The following is a 19,685-nucleotide window of genomic DNA, read 5'->3' as shown; positions in this document are numbered from 1 at the left end:
CAACATACCAAAATTTATGGGATGCAGCAAAAGCAGTACTGAGAGGGAAATTTATAGCCATAAACTCATATATCAAAAAAGAATAGCAAAAATTAAAGAACTAACTGCACATTTGAAGGAATTAGAAAAACAACAACAAAGTAACCCAACAGGAAGAAGAAGGAGGGAAATAACAAAGATAAGAGCAGAACTAAATGAAATAGAAAAGAAGAAAGCACTTGAAAAGATAAACAAGACAAAGAGCTGGTTTTTTGAGAAGATCAACAAAATTGACAAAACTTTAGCGAGACTAACAAAGAAAAAAAGAGAGAAGATGCAAATACACAAAATAAGAAATGAGAAAGATGATATCACCACTGACCCCACAGAAATAAAGACTATCATAAGAGGATACTTTGAAAACCTATATTCCAACAAAAATGACAATTTAGAAGAAATGGACAAATTCCTAGAAACACATAAGCAACCCATATTGACGAAAGAAGAAATTGATGATCTTAACAAACCAATCACAAGCAGAGAGATAGAATCAGTCATTAAAAATCTCCCAACTAAGAAGAGCCCAGGGCCAGACGGCTTCACAGGTGAATTCTACAAAACATTCCAGAAAGAACTAACACCAATCCTGCTGAAACTATTCCAAAAAATCAAAACAGAAGGAACATTGCCAAACTCCTTCTATGATGCCAACATTACCCTAGTACCAAAGTGAAACAAAGACACCACAAGAAAGGAAAATTACAGACCGATTTCTCTAATGAACCTAGATGCAAAAATACTTATCAAAATACTTGCTAATCGTATTCAACAACACATTAAATGAATTATACACCACGACCAAGTGGGATTTATTCCAGGTATGCAAGGATGGTTCAACATAAGACAATCAATCAATATAATACACCATATAAACAGACTGAAGGAAAAAAATCACATGATTATATCTATAGATGCAGAAAAAGCATTTGACAAAATACAGCACCCTTTCTTGATAAAAACACTCCACAAGATCAGAATACAAGGAAATTTTTTGAACATGATAAAGAGTATATATAAAAAACCTACAGCCAACATTGTTTACAATGGAGAAATCCTAAAATCCTTCCCTCTAAACTCAGGAACAAGACAAGGATGCCCATTGTCTCTGCTCTATTTAACATTGTCTTAGAAGTACTTGCTCGAGCACTGAGGCAAGAACCAGATATAAAAGTCATTCAAATTGGAAAGGAAGAAATCAAAATTTCATTATTTGCAGATGACATGATCCTATACATAGAAAACCCTGAGAGATCTACAACAAAGCTTCTAGAACTCATAAATGAGTTTAGTAAAGTCGCAGGTTATAAGATCAATGTGCAAAAACCAGTAGCATTTCTGTACACCAATAATGAGCAAGATCAGGAGGAAATCAAGAAACAAATACCATTCACAATAGTAAGTAAAAAAATCAAATACTTAGGAATAAATTTAACTAAAGAGGTAAAAAACTTATACACCGAGAACTATACAAGACTGTTCAAGGAAATCAAAGAAGACCTAAATAAATGGAAGACTATTCCTTGTTCATGGATAGGAAGACTGAATATTATTAAGATGTCTATCCTACCAAAACTGATCTACACATTCAATGCAATCCCAATAAAAATCAACACAGCCTTCTTTAAGGAACTAGAAAAACTAACTATGAAATTTATTTGGAAAGGAAAGAGGCCCGAATAGCCAAAGACATATTGAAAAAGAAAAACGAAATCGGAGGAATCACACTACCTGACTTCAAAACATACTACAAAGCTACAGTAGTGAAAACAGCATGGTATTGACATAAGGAGAGACACACAGACCAATGGAATCGAATTGAAACTCTTATATAGAACCTCACATAAATAGCCATATAATATTCGATTAAAGCCACCAAACCCTCTCAACTGGGAGAGAGTGGCCTATTCAACAAATGGTGCCTGGAAAACTGGATAGCCATATGTAGAAGAATGAAAGAGGATTAACATCTCACACCTTATACAAAGATCAACTCAAGATGGATCAAAGACCTAAATATAAGAGCCAAGACCATAAAAGCCTTGGAAAGTAGTGTAGGGAAACATCTACAGGACCTTGTAATAGGAAATATCTTCATGAATATCACACCAAAAGCACGAGCAGCAAAAGAACTGATAGATAAATGGGACTTCCTCAAAATTAAAGACTTCTGCTCCTCAAAGGAGTTTGTCAAGAAAGTAAAAAGAGACAGAGATAGATTACCAGCAAGCCACTACCAGAACACTACACACTTTTAAGAAAGCATGGCCTGCTCATAAGCTTTGCTTTAAACTTCCAGCCTCCAAAACAGTAAAAAAAATAAATTCCTATTGTGTAAACCAAGCATTTTGTTTTTTGTTAGAGAAGCCCTGGAAATCTAAGATACTATCTAACATGGCATGTTTTTGTCAAGGTTTTATAGCCTTCTTCTTTGATTCCTAAATATTTTATAGATTTTTAATTATTATGAATGATGTTTAAAAATTTCTTTTTGTAACTGAGTATTGATAAAATGAAGAAAAATATTTTTTTAGTGATTACTTTATATTTAGTAAGTCCCCTAAATGATAAAACTGTATCACCACATCATTTAATCTTCACAACAACCTTTTAAGTTTGATATAAATGTAATACCCATTTTAAAATTGACGAACATAAAGTTTGGAGAGCTTTGGAAATTTATTCAAGGTCATTGTGACCACCTTACTCCGAAGGCTAAAAACCACTGGGAAAACTGCCTTCTTGGAAGTGGGGATGAAATCAGAGTTATTACTTGCAAATACATAACCTGTCTACCTCAGTGAATGCTTTTAACATTTTTTTCTCTTTCTTCAGTTTTTGCATTGCTGCCAACAGTAACTATGTGTTTTCGTTACTGCAGATTTCTTAAGAATCACTAGATCCCACACATCCTACGGGCCACTGTCTACATCACCAGTGGACTTCTCTGTCCAGTTTCTTTCTTCTGCTCAGACCAATAGGGAAATGATTTTTGCTCGATGTGATAAGTTCTTTTAGAGGAGCTCACACAGCTTAGCTATTAGTCTTCTAGTGTCCCAATGCTTTTATGAATTTCTAGGACATGGTCAAATAAATCCTAACATAGACCCAGAATAATTATTTCTTCTTGCCATTAGATCATTCTCATTATGACTTATTCTACCAGATTTTTTTCACTAACTGATTATTCCTTCTGGTTTTTGTTATTTATCCATTGTTAGGCCTTCAAGGAGGTCTTAAACTATGAGAGAGTCTCGACATGTCTGAATGCCATTTATAGACCAGGATCATGTTGTATTCAGGGTTTTGGGTTCCACTGCAAGTCCAAAGATATGAATGAGCACCTATTTAATTTGCCAGAATATTCTATGATGGTCATAAATTTCCCTGATCTTAATGAGACTAGATAACTCAGAGCCTACATAAGCCTTACTCTACTGACCAGTTTAACAGAGACTATTACTCCAAAAAGAATAAAACTACATGTAATGGGAAATAATATATGTATGTAATAGTAATAACGTATGGAGTAATGGCTACAGAAAGAGTAGGGAAAGATACATGTAATTTATTGGAATGTTAATACCATGTATATTTGTTTGCAATATAGTGGTTTCTCATAAAATTTTCACACAAATTCTTTGAGCTTGTAAATTGATCCCATTTGGAATTTTAAACCAAGCTTCAGAGAAGATGGGTAACTAGCTCCAAGATAAAAAACTAATTATTTGCATCAGTTCTGGCAAGATGGTGACAGAATAGATCAGCAGTGCACACTTATCTTACAAAAACAGTAGAGGAAAAGCAGAAGCTGTCTAAAGCATCTGCTTTGGGGCTCTGCAGACCAGAGGAGTGGCATGCATCATCTCGGAGGGAGTAGGAAAGAGAGATGGAGAGGCTGAAACAAAACCTGAGTTAATCACTCCCCGTGGGTGGAATGGCAACAATGTCTCAGCCTAGGTAAAACACATGACTATTTTCCATTGATTGAGAGAGCAGATTTTTCCCTCCCTGTGAAGAAGGAAGGTGTGGCTGAGGGCTGATTATGGGCTCTGCTCATGGAGTTTAAACAGCAGTGGCTGGCATAGAAATGTGGATCTAACCAGTTCATAAACACCATTCAGTAGAAGTTGAGAGACAGCTCTGTGGAAAGATTTGTCAAAGAATGCCATCTGCTGGCAGGCAGGGAAAGTGAAGGAAAAAAAGGCTTTTTTTGCTTCCTTCCTGTTTCTATGCACAAGTTCCCTTGGATCTGGTCTGTGCCCCATTAGTGGTTCCTTGGCCCTGTTTTCATAACTTAAACACAGGCAGTTTCAAAGAACCAGAATAAGTTGCATCAAGAATCAAAGAAGAGCCATAAAACAAAATTAATAAACTATAAAATCCTGAGAGAATAGTTGACCATCAGAGTAAACTCATCAACATAATCAGATGCCTAGATATCAACAAAAAATTACAAGCTATACTAAGAAACAGGAAGGTATGGTCCAGCCAAAGGAACAAAATAAAAATCCTGATGAGACACAGGATTTAAAACAACTAAATTATGATGTTCAAACAAATATCCCAAATCAGTTTAAGGAGTTGAAGGAAAGTATGGCCAAAGAGTAAAGGATATTAAGAAGATACTTGTTGAGCATAAAGAAGAATTTGAAATCATGTAAAGAAAAGTAATTGATCTTATGAGAATATAAGACACAAATCAATGGTTGAGATAAAAAAACATTAAAGGTATACAGCAGCAGATTTGAAATGGCAGAAGAACAATTCAGTGAATTAGACGACAGCAACTAAACTTGAAAAGACAGAAGAACAGACAGAAAATAATGGGAAAAAAAATTAAACAGGGTCCCAGGCAATTGAATGACAGTATGGAGTATACAAACACATGTGTATATGTTATGGGTGTCCTGAAAGGAGAAAAAAAATGGAAAAGGGGCAGAAAGAATATTAGAGGAAAGAATGGCTTCAAATTTCCCAAGTTTTATGAAAGACATAAATATTCATATCTAAGAAGGGCAGTGTACTCCAAACAGAATAAATCCAAATATACCTACTCTGAGACACACACAATGCAAAATGTCAAATGCCAAAGATAAAGAGAAAATTCTGAAAGCAGCAATAGAAAAGCAATACATCAAATACAAGGAATGTCCAGTAGGAATTAGTGTGGATTTCTCCTCAGAAACCATGGAGGAAAGAACCAGGGGTATGATATATTTAAGATACTCAAAGAGAAAAAGTGCAAGCCAAGAATTTTTATCTGGATAAACTGTCTTTCAAAAATGAGGGTAAGGATAAAGTTTTCACAAATAAACAGAAACTGAGAGAATTCATCACCAAGAAACTGGCTTTATGAGAAACATCAAAGAGAGTGCTGCTGCCTGAAAGGAACAGACAGGCAAGAAATTCATGGAAAAGAGTATAGAAAGGAAGATTATTACTAAAGGTAAAAAGATAGACAATATTAAATTATGACATAAGAAAGCCAAAGGATGAAATGGTCTAATTAAATAATGCTTTTATAGTAATAACATTGAATGGTAATGGATTGACCTCTCCAATCAAAAGACACAGATTGGCAGAATGGATAAAAATATGTGCCATCTATATGCTATCTATAGAATTCTCACCTTAGATGCAAGAATACAAGTAGGCTAAAATTGAAAGGTTGGAAAAAGATATTCCATGCAAACAGAAGTAACCAAAAAAGAACTGGGGTAGCTACTCTAATATCAAATCAAACAGATTATCATAGAAAGATACTATGAACAACTCTATGCCAATGAGTTAGGCAACTTAGATGAAATGGGCACTTTGCTAGAAACACAGGAACTACCTATACTGACTCCGGGAGAAATTAAACACCTCCAAATACAAATAAAAAGTAAAGAAATTGAATCAGTCATCAAAACCTTCCCAACTAAGAAAAGCAGAGGACCAGATTCCTTCACAGGCAATTCTACCAATCATTTCAAGAAGAACTAATACCAATGCTGCTCAAATACCTCCAAAATATTGACAAGAAGGGAACACTACCTAACTAATTTTATGATGACAATATCACTCAGTATCAAAGCCAGATAAGGATACTACAAGAAAAGACAATTACAGACTAGTTTCTCTAATGAATATAGATGCAAAAATCCTCCACAAAATACTTAAAATTTGAACCCAACAGCATATTAAAAGAATTATACACTATGATCAAGTGGATTTAATCCCAAGATGCTAGGATGGGTCAATGCAAGAAAATCAATTAATGCAGTACACCACATTAACAAATCAAAGAAGAAAAATCACGTTTGTCTCAATTGATGCAGAAAAGACATTTGACAAAATCCACCATCCTTTCTTGATAAAAAGACTTACAAAATAGTAGTAGAATATAGGGCATATAATCAACATAATATAGGGCATATATAAAAAACCTTCAGCCAACATTGTACTCAGTGGTGAAAAGCTGAAAACTTCCTCTAATATTGGGAACAAGTATGCCTACTGTCTCAACTGTTATTCAATATTTTACTAGAAGTTCTAGCCAGAGCAGTTAGACAAGAAAAAGAAATAAAAGGAATGAAAATCAGAGAGGAAGAAGTAAAACTTTCACTATTTGCAGATGGCAGGTTCCTATACTTAGAACTGCCTCAAAAATATACAACAAAATGACTAGAGCTAATAAACAAGTTCAGTGAAGTGGCAGGAAACAAGATCAACACGTAAAAACCAGTAGTGTTTATATATACAAAAATGACCAATCTGAGGAAGAAAACAGGAAACTAATTCCATTTACAATAACAAATAAAAGAATCAAGTATCTGGGAATAAATTTAACCAAGGATGTAAAGGATCTGTACTTAGAAAACTATAATACATGCTAAGAGAAATCAAAGAAGATCTAAACAAATGGAATGAACTTCCATGTTCATGGATTGGAAGACTGAATAGTGTTAACATGTTAATTTATGCAAATTGATGCACAGATTCAACACAATCCCAATCAAAACTCCAACAGTCTACTTTTCAGAAATGGGAAAGTTAATGAACAAATTTATTTGGAAAGGAAAGGGACACAGAATAGCCAAAAAGAAGACCAAAGTCAGTGGACTCATACTTCCTGACCTTAAGGTATATTACAAGCTACAGTGGTCAAAACATCATGGTACTGACATAAAGATAGACATGTAGATCAATGGAATGGAATTGAACATTCAGAAATAAACCATCACTTTTATATAGTCAATTGATTTTTGACAAGGATACCAAGCCCACTCAACCAGGATGCAACGGTCTCTTAAATAAATTTTGTTGGGATAACTGGATATCCATATCCTAAAGAATGAAAGATGATCACTTTTTTACACCTTATACAAAAGTTAACTCAAAATGGATCAAAGACCTAAACAAACAAACATGGACCATAATATGCCTAGAATAATATGCCTAGAAGAAAATGTAGGAACACATCTTCAAGACCTTGTGGTAGGATGTAGTTTCTTGACTTTATACCCAAAGCACAAGCAATGACAGAAAAATAGATAAATGGGACCTTCTCAAAATTAAATGCTTTTTTCCTTTGAAGTTGTTGGAAACTGAGGCACAGTGGTCTCACAAGGAGAGATGTGCTGTTTCCATGGCTATGCTTGAACCCTAAGAAATGCAGTAATTAAGAGTTCCCAGCAAACAGGATGAAGCTGTTAAAGGCTGAAAGAAAAGATGAGCACATAACCTTTTGTAGTAAATAGAATACTTAGATTTGTACCTTGAGATAAGATTTTTTGAGTTCCTTAGTAATGCTAATAGTTAACTGCATGTTGCTGTTAAAACCACTGAACGTACACTTTGGATGGACTGTATGGTGAGTGAATATATCTCAATGAAATTGCTTTAAAAATAAATAAGAATAGGGGAGCTCCTAGAGTCAACTCCTGCTACGGGAGTTAATAAGCACCCAGAGCTTTCTGGAGCTAGCTGAAGCACATGTTTGGGGGCTTTAGGAGGCCAGAAGAGCATCCTGCCACATCCTTGAAGGAATGGAAGGAGGAGACTGCCCATCTGCAGAGAAGACTCATAAGTAGAGCACTCCATGCTCCAGAGGCTGGTGCCCATCCTCCGCTGGAGGCACAAGCCACCTAAGGAGCTGTTCTGTGGCTGGAATTGAAAGCTCCACTTCCCAAAAACAGAGGAGGAAAGATGGTTGTGTGCCAATTTCAGCTACTGATGAGTAAATTCAGCAGGCTAAAGTACAATCCTGAGAACAGGCTGGGAGCCACCATCTTAACTCTGCACCCAGCACAGGGGAAGTGGGTGGACTGAAAATCACAGTGCTGGTGGGGGCCAGCTTTTTTCCATCCAGGTCAGGTTACAGCTCCAGCCTAGGCCCCAGTTCCACCTCCAACAGGGAGGAAGCTGTGGGGACCTGCACCAGCCTTTCTGGGAAATTACTGGCCAACTGTAGAGGTTGGTGATCCTACTCTGGTGGACCAGCCCACCCCAGGATCTATTCTGTGACTGGAGTTGAGAGCTCCATTTCCCTCAAACAGAGGAGAAGATGGTTGGCTGCTGATTTTGGCTACTGATTGGTAGACTCAACTAGCTAAGATATAACCCTGGAAACAGCTGGTGTGTGAATCAGCCCAGGTCAGAAAGAGGCCAGTGACCACCATTTTGACTCTGTCCCCAGCCTGAGGAGAAGCTGGGCTGGCCAAAAATCTCAGTGATGGGAGGAACCATTTTTTCTCACCCAGATCAGTCAGCAGCCTTAGCCTAGGCATCAGCACCACCTCTGTCAAGAAGGAGGCTGGCAGGCCCTACACCAGCTTATCCAGGTAACTGCAGGAAACTTTGACTGGCACAGATTGAAAATCAGAAGTCTACCAGGGCAACTGTGATCATCTTGGACCTGCACTGCATAGATTGCTGCCCACATCTGCAGTTCCACCCCCCACTGCAGGCAGGGGAGAAAAGGGTGTGAGCTTCATCAGTCTCTCTGGGCAACTACAGTCTAGGCCTGCACTTGGATTATTCCACATAGCTGTGACTCTGTCCCTTCCCCTGGCAAAGAAGAAAGTTGGAAGAAGCTTCATTGGTGCTGGCACAATGAGGGTAGCTTGAGCTTCCCCTGCTTACAGCACCAACTACATGCTTTGGTCCTACTGCACAACCAGCAAGAGAGAAAGGGCATGAAGCCCTAAACTAAAGAGAAAAACTGCACCCAGAATAAATACTGTAATAAGCCATATGTGAAGACAACCAGCAAAAAATTATAATCCACATCAAGAAACAGGAAGCTATGGCCCAGTTAAAAGAACAAGATAAGGGAAGCAGACTTGGCTCAGTGGTTAGGGCATCCGTCTACCACATGGGAGGTGCACTGTACAAACCCCGGGCCTCCTTGACCCATGTGGAGCTGGTCCATGCACAGTGCTGATACCCGCAAGGAGTGCCATGCCACGCAGGGGTGCCCCCTGTGTAGGGGAGCCCCATGTGCAAGGAGTGCACCCCATAAGGAGAGCCGCCCAGTGTGAAAGAAAGCGCAGCCTGCCTAAAAATGGCACCGCCCACACGGAGAGCTGACACAACAAGATGATGCAACAAAAAAGAAACAGAGATTCCCATGCTGCTGACAACAACAGAAGTGGATAAAGAAGAAGACACAGCAAATAGACACAGAGAACAGACAACTAGGGTGGGGGTGGAGGGGAGAGAAATAAATAAATCTTAAAAAAAAAAAGAACAAGATAAGCCTCCAGATGACATAAAGCAGCTGAGACAACTAATCATAGATGTTCAAACAAATCTCCTTAATAAATTCAATGAGATGGCTAAAGAGATTAACAATATCAAGAAGACACTGAATGAGCAAAAAGAAGAATCTGAAAACATACAAATAAAAATAGCAGACCTTATGGGAATGAAAAATGCAATCAATGAAATTTTAAAAATATTGGAATCATATAATAGATTTGAGGAGGCAGAAGAAAGGATTGATGAGCTTGAAGAAATGGCCTCTGAAAGTGAACATAAATAAGAACAGATGAAGAAAAGAATGGAAAAAATTGAACAAGTTCTCAGGCAACTGAATGACAGCAAAAGGCATGCAAACATACATGTTATGGGTGTCCCAGAAGGAGAAGAGAAGGCAAAAGGGGTAGAAGGAATACTTGAAAGATAATGGTAGAAAATTTCCCAACCCTATTGAAGGACGTAGATATCCATGTCCAAGAAGCACAACATACTCCCATCTGAAAAAATCTGAGAAGAGCAGAGCAACACTAAGACACATGCTCATCAGAATGACAAATACCAAAAACAAAGAGAGATTCTGAGAACAGCAAGAAAAAAGTAAAGCATAACATATAAGGGATACCCAATAAGATTAAGTGCTGATTTCTCACCAGAAACCATGGAGGCAAGAAGACAGTAGAAAAACTTCCAGCCAAGAATCTTATATCCAGCAAGATTGTCTTTCAAAAATGAGGGCAAGATTAGAATACTCACAGAAACTGAGAGAATGTCTAAGCAAGAGACCACATTTTCAGGAAATACTAAAGGGTGTGCTAGAGCCTGAAAAGAAAAGACAGGAGAGAGAGGCCTGGAGGAGAGTCTAGAAATGAAGATTATATCAATAAGAGTAATTAAATGTGTCAAAGACTGGTGAAAATAAAATATGACAGATAAAACTCAAATAGTCAGAAATAAACATAGGCAGCGATGTAAAGTACTTGTATTCAGAAAACTGCAATTCAATGTTAAAAGAAATAAAAAAGGTCTAAATAACTGGAAGAACATTCTATGCTCATGGATTGGAAGAGTAAATATCATTAAGATATCAAGTCCACTCAAAATGATACATAGATTCAATGCTTTCCTGATAAAAATTCTACCGGCAATAAAGAAAAAATTGAAAATGTGAATATCAAATTTATTTGGAAAGGCAAGGGGTCCTGAATAGCCAGAAGCACCATAAACAGGAAAAGCAAACCCTCATCTCCAGACTTTCAATCATATTACTTAGCTATAGTGGTAAAAACAGCATGGGACTGACCTAAAGACAAACACTATAGACCAATGGAACCAAATTTATGGTTCAGAAAGAGACCCTCACATATATGGTAAGTGATTTTTGACTAACCAGTCAAACTCACACTGCTTGGGCAGAACAATCCATTCAACAAATGGTGCTGAAAGAATTGGATATCCATAGCCAAAAGAAGGAAAGAGGACCCCTATCTCACACCTTCTCCAAAAATTAACTCAAAATGGATCAAAAACCTAAAAATAAAAGCAGGAACCATAAATGCAAATGAATTAAAGCAAATGGATTAAAGAAATAAAGATCTCTGAAAATAAATAAATAAATAATAATAATAATAAAAACGAATTATTTGATCCAGGGCTTCATATCCAATTTCATGTATAATACAGGTGATGGTTAGATTTTTAAACCTAATTTCTTTTTTCTTTTTTTTTTTTTTAAGATTTATTTTTTTACTTATTTCTCTCTCCTTCCTCCCTTTCCCCCCTGCCCCAGTTTTCTGTTCTCTGTGTCCATTTGCTGCGTGTTCTTCTTTGTCCGCTTCTGTTGTTGTCAGCGACATGGGAATCTGTGTCTCTTTTTGTTACATCATCTTGCTGCATCAGTTCTCCGTGTGTGCAGCACCATTCTTGGGCAGGCTGCACTTACTTTCACGCTGGGCATCTCTCCTTATGGGGCACACTCCTTGCATGTAGGGCTCCCCTACTTGGGGGACACCTCTGTGTGGCAGGGCACTCCTTGCACGCATCAGCAATGCACATGGGCCAGCTCCACACGGGTCAAGGAAGCCCAGGGTTTGAACCGCGAACCACCCATGTGGTAGATGGATGCCCTATCCATTGGGCCAAGTCCACTTCCCTTTTAAACCTAATTTAAATCTGTGGCTTACTTCCATTGTTAAATCATATTCCAAGAAACGCAATCCATCAATCAAGCAATTTCAGGAAATTTATATTGCTTCTGTGAGGTAATCATGGTAGAGGTAGTAGTTATTTGTTAAGAGCATGATTCTTGACCCTTCCTTGTGGGTTTGAATCCCACTTCTGCCACTAACCAGCTGTGGGATTTCAGGCAAGTTATTCAATTTTTTGTACTTCAAATTCCACATCTGTCATGAGAGGAAAATATTGAGGTCTATTTAATGATTAGAGGATTAAATAAAGTAATATTTGTTAATTTATGAAACAGGGCCGAACACCTTGCATCTGACCATTTAGAAGGTGGGTGGATTGTGATGAATACAATTATAGAGTGGTTTATAGTTGTTGTGACAATTTGATATTATTTCTGAACCCCAAAAAAGAAAAAGATTATTTTTGTAAACTGGTCTGTTTCCTTTGGTGTGATACCCTTTGATTGTATTAAATTCAAAGGTTTTAATTTTACTTGATAAAATCAATTTAGGGTTTTGATTCAACAATGTCAGTAAGGTATGACTCAGGTTTAATCCCCACCCCCTTGGTTGACCTATATAAATAGGATACTTATGCAAGAATACACATAGAAGAGGAGAGAACTTGGTCATTCTGGCCCTGCCATGTGACAGAAAGGAGAAGGCTCAAACAGCTAAAACCCTGGGATGAGATATGAACCATTTCCTGATAGTTTGCAGCCAAAGAGAACAGAGCAGCCAAGAAGGCCTGGAAAAAATGAGACCTATGCCAGTGACTGATATAGGAAGTCCTGAAAGACCAGGCAGAGATTGTTCGCCATCTTGCTTAAAATGTGGCAACTGACTATGGTGAGAAAGCAACCTTGCATTGGTCTCTTTAGGGCAGGAGTTTTTAACAAGGGATCCATGAGCTTGAATTGAAATAAAAAAAAAAACATTATTCTTGTGGGGATGTGTTGGTGCAGGTGTGATATATTTATTAAATAATACACAGTGTTGCACCATAACCTGAAATCTGCCCACTTCCCTAGCAACAGCTAACAGCACAAAACCACAAGTCCACCCACAAGTTTCTGCCAATCCCCAGCTGCCCCGTAGCCCTCACTCCTCCTGCTCTACCCCGCCCTCCTCATTCTCTATATAACCCACTGCACTTCCTTAATAAAACGGACTTGCGTACAGACCTGGTCTCCGCGGCTTTCTTCCTCCCCTTGCCGTGCATCCTCCACACCTGAGAGCCCCTCTGAGGCTGTCTGCCGCAGCCTCAGACACCTTTGCGGCCAGCTGACCCCTCCAAACCCCCCCGTCAGTGTCAGGGTGCAAGCCGCCCCAGCCGCAACACAGTATAGTGTGGATGTAATAAGGGGTCTGTAGTTTTCACCTGACTGGCAAAGGGTCTGTGGAACAAAAAAGTTAAGAACCTCTGATTTATGGCTTGTAGCTATAAGCCTTTACCCTAAATAAATATTCTTTTAAAAGCCAACAGATTTCTGATACTTTGCATCAGCACCCCTTTGTCTGACTAATAAAGTTGGATAAAGAGAGAGACTTAAGAGTGCTCACTTATCTTTAGGTCATAGAACAATGAAAAGACAGAAAAGACATTTCTACTTGTATATTTAACATTAACTCAACAAACATCTATTAATGCCACTTGTGTTCTCAGCACTGGACTATTAATTGGAGATATGAAGCTAATTAGTCATGGATACTGAACCCTCACACTAGGGAAAGAGCAAGATCTTCAACTAAAATGAGTACTTAATCAAGTAGTGTGAAAAAATGTCAGGGTAAGGGGACTTGGGAAAAGGAATTAAATTTTCCCACGTGTAACATAATGTTTTCATGTAACCATTGACACCTTATTTGTACCATTCATTAGCAACAACTAGACTTCCTTACAATTTACAGCAAATGTGCCTTTCTAGACAGATGGAACCTCAGAGCATGTCCATTCCTTAATTTCTTAGAGATTAAGTGTTTGAGCTATTGGATCTTCCCAGTGTGGATTAGTGGGTTTAGCTTTTCTCTGTAGGGGCTGCCTTATGACCTCCTTCTGTCCCAGGACCAGAAGAACCTGACTTTCAACCTAGAGAATGTTTTGATAGGTAGTCACAGTTCAAGAACACAACCAGAGTCAATCATAGTAATGTATCCCTACAATCTTTCCAGTCAGTGTGGCAGCTGTGTGTGTCAGGGTCATAGGAAAAATGTTGGTGTGGTCTTCCATTTTTCTATAGGAAGGCAAATATGTTGGTGGATAAGAGTGGAAGCGGGGAGAGGCGAGGAGTGTTTATATGTGTGTATGTGTTTATCTGTGTGTGTGAGAGAATGAGAAGGAGAGAGAAAAATCTATCACTAACAAATGTGGTATGCATCTCAAGTATCCTAGGGCAGATAGATCTGTAAGACATGTGGAAAATATCTATGATTTTTAAAAAATGTGGGTCACTTATTACATTGAAAATAATCTTGCAATTCCACTAGGTGAATACTTGAAAATGAAATTGTACTGTAAACTCAAATTATCTCTATACATAGGTGACATGAAAACCCGGACCACTGAGTATAGCCACATTTCAGATTGCTGTAACTGTATTGATCATGTTGATCTAAAACTTCAACTTCAGGTAGGGTTAGTTGTGTCTTTCATATTTCTATTTTCTTTAAAAATATAAGAGTCATTTCTGGTTTGGGCCTTTGCCTAGTTTAAAAAGCCATAACTTGGGAATTCAGTCACATAATCCTAGTACTATTCATAATGTGGCATACCACTGTGATGATTCGCATGTAACATGGACTGATTTATAATTGTGAAGAGAAAAATGTGATAGCAGGGTTGGCTAAGAGCATTGTTGCTGATAGCTATGTATATAGTTGTCTTCAGTCTTCTTCAGATAGATATTCTTAAATAAAAAGAACAGGTTGGTCTTAAAATGAAAGGAATCATGGGAAGAAATATGATGTCCTTATCATGTACTCTATTTTGAACAAAGGGACCATTATTCTTAATGTTAATCTGTGTTTCAATCTAATTTGCCAGCTTTCCTAGTGGGCTTCATCTATCCCTACCTCCTTAAGTCTCCCTGCTAGATGTTCCCACTTCTTATTTCCTTACAGTTTCTTATTAAACCTTGTGAAACAAAACTTACTTAATGCAGACCTCCAAATATTTCAGTTCACTTTTCATTTAATCCCAGTCCATAAAAGTTTCTAGACTCTTCTTACAACCTCACACAATCCCATAGCTATGAAAAGTATGATGTAGGAGATAAGTCCTGGAAAACTGCAGAATAACCAAACATTCTATTTGACCTTTTCAACTTGAATATAGAAAGCTTCTAACCCTTGACATCAATTATTCTAACTAAGGATATATATATTTTTTTGTATTCTAGGAAAAATAGCAATTAAGAAAGAAGGAGATGTTAAAGTCAACTCTATATTTGTTGGCCTGATCAACTGGATAAATGGAGAAAGAATGTACTAAGATACAGAACCGTGGGTGAGAGGTACATTTGAGATGGGGATGGAAAATAAACAACTTTCCTTTCTATTAACATTTAACTTGTTTACAGTTTTGTGTTATTACAATAAATGCTGCTGTTTATATCCATTTACATATCTCATATCTCCTGTACACACAGGGAAGACTTTCTCTAGGTTATACAAATAGGAGTAGAATTGTTGATCTAAAGGTCATTTTAGCATGCTTATCAACTTTGAAAATTCATGTACACATAGTATTCCACATAAGTGAGGTGAAGTTATCATTTTAAATGTTTAATTATAAAATTATTATGCTTTAATTGTGGGGTCATTTAATTTCCAATTTAACTTCCTCTGATTTAGTTTCAGTAGGCACTAGTAAAAGATTATATGGAGACTGAAAACCATACAGTAGTACCAGAGTTCATTATTTTGGGTTTAACAGATAATCCTTTACTATGTCCTACTTATTTGTAACTTTTTAGCAGTCTATGTAGTTACTGTAATAGGCCGTATCAGCATAATCATTTTAACCCAAAACAGCTCTAAGCATCACACCTCAATGTACCTTTTTCTCAGTCATTTGGCCTTGTGGATAAGGGATACTCCGCATCAGCCACACTTGTCATGCTCATGAGTTTGCTGTCGTTGGCTGTATAGTCCAGTTTGGCTCTAATGTTACTTTTGGGACTACAGAGTGCTACTTGCTGGCCACTGTAGCCTATGACTGCTATGTAGCCATCTGTTCTCCCCTATTCTACTCCACCACCCAAATGTCCCAATGGTCTGATTCCTCCTATTGGGAGCTTCGTATATACCTGGGTGGATGCATGAATGCTTCATCATTTGTTGGCATTTGATGAACTTATTTTTCTGTGGATCAAAGAAAATCAACCATTTTTTTTTCCTGTGACCTCTTCCTATTTCTGAAAGTGTCTTGTGGCCATGTTTATATTGCTGAAATTGTCCTGCCATCTCTTCTGATCTGTCCTTGTAAGCACACTGTTTACCATAATTGTGTCCTACATCTACATCCTCCACTCAGTCCTGAATATGCAATCTACTGAGGAGATGAATAAGGACTTCTCTACCTGCATTTCTGACCTCACTGCAATAATTTTGTTTTATGGGACAGTTATGCTTGTTTACGTGATACCCAAGTCCAGCTGTTCAGCTGATCAGGTCAAAGTGGCATCTGTGATCTACACAGTAGAAATCCCAATGTTGTCCTTTGGCATCTACAGTCTGAGGAACAAGGAGGTGAAAGAGGCCATGAGAAAATGGATGGCTAAAAAAACACTGGTTTTCCTGAATTAAATCAGATGTAAATCTATCAATTATAGAATTAAGGATTTGGGGGAAATGTATGCTGATATGTTTATGGTATTTATAATTAATTTTTCACTTTTTAAAATTATTCTTGGTTCTCTAGGGAAATAAAACCAATAGGAGACATGTGTGAATGTGTGTGTGTATGTGTATAGGTAAATATTATGAGTTTTTAAAACGGGGAATTGTCATACATGACTGTGGAGATGGGCAAGTCCAAATTCTGAAGGGCAGGCTGCAAGCTGGGAGCTCTGTTGAATGTTTTTGATGAATTTCCCAGGAAAAGCTGGCAGGCTGAAGTAAAGGTGGAAATTCTCCCTTCTGACTGCTGAAGTCACTTCTTCTAATGCTTTCAACTGATTGGATGAGACTTCTCTTATTGTTGAAGGCAATCTCCTCTGTTGATTGTAAATGTAATCAGCTGTAGATGCAATCAATTTACTGAAGACTTAAATCCACAAAGTATCCTCATAATAACATCAGGCCAAGGCTTGCTTGACCAAACACTTGGATACCATAATCTGGCCCAGTTGACACATGAATGTAACCATCACACTTTTATAGTGAAGAGTTCCTATAAATATAAAAAGCCAATGCTTACTTCCAGTTATGTTAAATGTGTCATTTACATGAACATCTGCTGGATTCAAGTTAAGTATAAATTTTTTTAAGGTAAGAAAACCTTTGGGAAATAATTTCTACTTGAAACCTTGCCTATTCATCAATTGCAGAGTCCTATTTATATAGAGAGAGACATATTTCAACCAAAGGCCAATTTTCTTTGAATAATAACTTGTAAAATAACATTTGGGAAAGGAACTTTTCCTGATCAACCTGTGCTAGACAGTGATGTTGACAAGTCAAGAATTTCTGGTCACTTTCCTGAAAAAAACCCTGCCTTATCTTGGTCAGTAGTTACTTCAACTTTGGAAACAGTAATTTTAATGTCTCAGAAAAACTTACTTTTTCATTTTATTTAAACTAGAGCAAAGATCATGTTTCCTCTGCTTGACCATTAGGATATCCAACCTCAAGAATATTGAAGAAACTGTAAATCTCAGCTGACAGTTCTCACAACTAAAGTTTTACCAGATGAGTACTAGAGTAAGATTTTGGAAGCAGATGTATTTTTGGAAGATGGGGGCAGTAGAGACTCTTTTCAGAAATAGCTGGTGAATAGCAGGTGTGAATTTATGACTCAATACATGCATGCTGGTTCAAGCAAAGAATATACTTGTGAAACATTTTTGTTATGTCTCACCGTCTCTGCTTCTTCCACTGCCTTTTTTGTAGGTGTTTATGATCCAGTCTGGCTATTGAAATTGCCTCTAAATTGATTCCCTGCCTACTCTATTTCTTCCACCATGATTTCTGGCGAATATTTTAGTCAGTCTACCTTTATTGGTAACATAGTCTTAATGCCATACAAATCCTGAGACAGTATGGAGGAACCACTTTACAATTTGAATTCGCATTCCTGGCACTTCACAGACCAGTCCAAGGAAATTCCCTCTTCTGCCTGGAAGCCACTTTGTGGAATTTCTCTATATTGTTCCTTCATTCACACTTGTCCTTGCATCAATTTTGGGCCAACAGTTCCCCCAGTGTAATAATTCTGGTGCTAAGTCTGCAAAGACATGACCTGTTGCAAATAGAAGGCACTCAAAGATAGGACTTCAGTCTTGGAAAGGGCTCTTTTAGAGTAGTGGTGAGAACTTGGGATTCTGGTGGTTGAAGTTTTTCATTGACTGTTTCTAGCAGTCTTGCTTTTCATCTGCCCCTTCCCCCTTTGCTCTTTACTAGGGTCCATCCTCAGCCTTCTCCCCTTCTCCCTGTCCCCCATATTCCTTTAGGGTAATGTCATCTTCTCCCCTGACCTAAGATGCCACCTATGTGGTAACAGTGTCCTTTTCTCCAAATATAAACTTCCCAGGAGGGTACAGATGAACTTCTTCACTGGCCTTTTCCCCAGTGCTCTCAAACTCAGTTTGCCCATGCTAACTTTATCATACTCCTCCCCAAACTCTTCCTTCTTCTCCATTCTTTTTCTCAATAAACAGCAGCTTTTGAAAAGCCTAGTACTCCAACAGACTTGGGGCAATCCTTACTACACATCCAGCTAAAGGGTCTGGCCCCCCCCACCCTTTCCTTCTCTCAGATAAAAGTCATGTTGCATATCATATAGTGACCTCTTACTTATTTAAGTTCCTTCTGTCTAAGGGTTTATAATATTCCCCAGTTGATTATGTAAATCTGTGCAGAAATATATACTTTGTATTTCTGCTCTGAGAGATTAAAATAATTAAATCACCTGGATATAGAAAGTGTGGTGTGCATCTGGTACTGTTAGAGTGCTTATTTTAGAGGACATATATTTACACTCATTTTCTCTCCCAAGTTCTCAGTTAACTGAGAAAAAGACAAAAATGTTACCTGCATTAATGAAAAAGCTAATTTTAGAGAATGTGGCTTATATTTGTGGGCAAGCATGTTTTCATATAATGAATCTTGGAATTTTTTTTTTAATATTTATTTATTATTATTATTTTTAATTACATTAAAAAAATATATGAGGTCCCATTCAACCCCACCGCCCCCGCCCCCCACTCCCCCCACAGCAACACTCTCTCCCATCATCGTGATACATCCATTGCACCTGGTAAGTTCATCTCTGAGCATCACTGCACCCCATAGTCAATGGTCCACATCATAGCCCAGACTCTCTCACGTTCCATCCAGTGGGCCCTGGGGGGATCTACAGTGTCCCGTAATTGTCCGTGAAGCACTATCCAGGACAACTCCACGTCCCAAAAACGCCTCCACATCTCATCTCTTCCTCCCGTTCCCCACACCCAGCAGCCCCCATGGCTACCGTTCCCACACCCATTCCACATTTTCTCT

At 37.9% G+C, this 19,685-nt stretch overlaps 1 pseudogene; it reads left to right on the top strand.

Moving 5' to 3' along the window:
• The first annotated feature begins 15,845 nt into the window (after nt 1–15,845).
• Nucleotides 15,846–16,772, top strand: LOC139439930 (olfactory receptor 5P4-like; annotated as a pseudogene).
• The last annotated feature ends 2,913 nt before the right edge of the window (nt 16,773–19,685 follow it).

This window comes from Dasypus novemcinctus, chromosome 10 (assembly GCF_030445035.2).
Source record: "Dasypus novemcinctus isolate mDasNov1 chromosome 10, mDasNov1.1.hap2, whole genome shotgun sequence".
NCBI classification, from domain to species: domain Eukaryota; kingdom Metazoa; phylum Chordata; class Mammalia; order Cingulata; family Dasypodidae; genus Dasypus; species Dasypus novemcinctus.
Note: the sequence above shows the minus strand (reverse complement) of the source record. Positions and strands in the feature narration are given on the sequence as shown.